Source organism: Zingiber officinale, chromosome 1B (genome assembly GCF_018446385.1).
Source record: "Zingiber officinale cultivar Zhangliang chromosome 1B, Zo_v1.1, whole genome shotgun sequence".
In the NCBI taxonomy this organism is placed as follows: domain Eukaryota; kingdom Viridiplantae; phylum Streptophyta; class Magnoliopsida; order Zingiberales; family Zingiberaceae; genus Zingiber; species Zingiber officinale.
In genome coordinates, this window is record NC_055986.1 from 157,282,604 (window position 1) to 157,284,720 (window position 2,117).

Sequence of the window (2,117 nt, forward strand, 5' to 3'; positions counted from 1 at the left end):
AGTACCTTACCCAGAGCAGTTACCTGTCCACTCAGATCCTCCCGACTCAGCAAGAAACTCATTTGCTGAGTTTAGGAATGATAGAGCTCCTTTAGTCCCCATCGGTGATTCGTAAGTACTATAAAATATTTTATTTGTTAGACCTTTCTTAATTATTTAACATCGTTATTTTGTAATTTAATGCAGCTTTGAAAATCCGGTACAAGTTGTTCGAGAAATAAATAGAATTGTGAACAACCATTGGGGAGGGGATTCTTTGACATATTCAAGCACTCCATCAGCCACAAAACAACTTTGGTGGAGCGAGTTCAAAGTATATTTTCTTGAGTTTACTTCAATTTTATAGTGATTATATAATAAAATAAATTTCTATTTCAGCGCTTAAATAATTGGGACCCGAATGACGAAATGGAGATACGAAGAATATTTAAAAAGAAATGTGGCGATCACATTAGACATGTATTAAGCCACGCAAAGAGTCGGGGGAAAAAGCCAAACTTCATCACTGAAGAAAATTGGGAGAGGATCACTATATTTTGGGCAACGGAGGAAAGTAAACAAAGGAGTGACCTTAATAGAATGAATCAATCTCACAATTCTGGTGACTCAAGTGCTATATATGCGGGAGGCTCCATTAACATAGATGAGCATAGACGGAGAATGGTAATTGTTTCACTCTTTCATAAATTTTTAATATATATCAAATTATTTTATTATTTGAAATAATGTTTTTTTAGACCAAGGAGACAGGGAAGGAGCCTTCTTTCATTGATACTTTCACTCGCACTTTTAAAAAAAAAGATAATACATGGAGTGGGGCGAGAGCAAAAGCAGTCAAGGTAATATTTATTTTACCTTAATATATGGTTTAAATTTAATTAGTTATCTATCATTATTGTCTTAATATTATATGTGTTTCTATTATATCTAATCAATATCGTATGTGTTTTATAAAACAGGAAAAATATGATCAACTCGAGCTAGCTCAAACATGCTCACAAGCTGGTATCGAGAGTCAGGGGTCTGAGGAGTCTGTTGGCAATAATTTGAGTTTATGGTTAGAGGCCAGTGGAGGACCAAAAGGGGGAAGAATATTGGGGATGGGTTCCTTGAGTAGAACCCAAAGATTAGTTGGAACTTCTTCCTCCACATCAGCACTTACGACCCAAATAAATACCTTGACTGATGAGGTTAGCCATCTGAAGGAAATAATATCACAAAGAGACCAAGAAAGGGTGCAAAGAGACCTAGAACGGGCTAATTTGGAGAAAGATATTAGAGATATGCGCCGACAACAAGAATTAATCATGAAACACCTTCATTGAGCTCCGCTCAAAGTCAAAATCCTCCCAATGACGATGATGATGCCTACGATGATAACGATGATGGCGGTGATGATTTTTGATGATTTTAATAATGTATGATGAATTTTTTTCTCATGTTTACTGCTTTACATATTAATCAATGGTTTTTTAACTTTTCAACTCTGCCATTTGTAGGTTAAGTCTGTTGTCTTCTTGCACTGTTCCACTGTCAATGTATGAGATGACTTATCTTTGACGTAGACTAATCTATATGATTATTAGTTGTGTACCAGTAACAAAATTAAAGCATAACTAGGCAATATGAATGGAGTCTCTAATACTCTGACTTTATTTTTGTCCTGATTTTATAATGTTGTTTGTGCAGGTCTCAATTTGGTGTGATCTCACTGTAGTTGAAGACAGCTGTATTTGTTCACTTCTTTTCGGTATTCCTAAGTTCATTAATATGTATTTACTGATCTATATATACAGTTAGCTTTAAATAATTATGTTATAGTTGTTTAATTATATAAAGTTAACTTTAAATAATTAAGTTAAAGTTAGCTTTAAATAGTTGTTTATTTGTGTTCCTTATTTTTGATAAGCTGCTCTTTCTTGTTTTGTCTTCAATGATAATGATGCATAAAAGTTCTGAATTTGATATATCTACAATCTCAAAACTATATAAATACATAAAAGTTCTATATTTCATCTAGAATTACATCATACTATTCTAAAATTCTTTACTAGATAACGATGCATCCTTCTACTTTAATATTTTGTAAAGAGTTGTTAAAAATGTGCTAAAGTTAT

General features: G+C 33.0%; 1 long non-coding RNA gene across 1 annotated transcript; it reads left to right on the forward strand.

Moving 5' to 3' along the window:
• The first annotated feature begins 263 nt into the window (after positions 1–263).
• LOC122013207 lies at positions 264–485 on the forward strand. Its single transcript, XR_006120558.1, has 2 exons — positions 264–313; positions 379–485. It is a non-coding gene; the product is annotated as an uncharacterized LOC122013207 (long non-coding RNA).
• Positions 486–2,117: the final 1,632 nt, after the last annotated feature.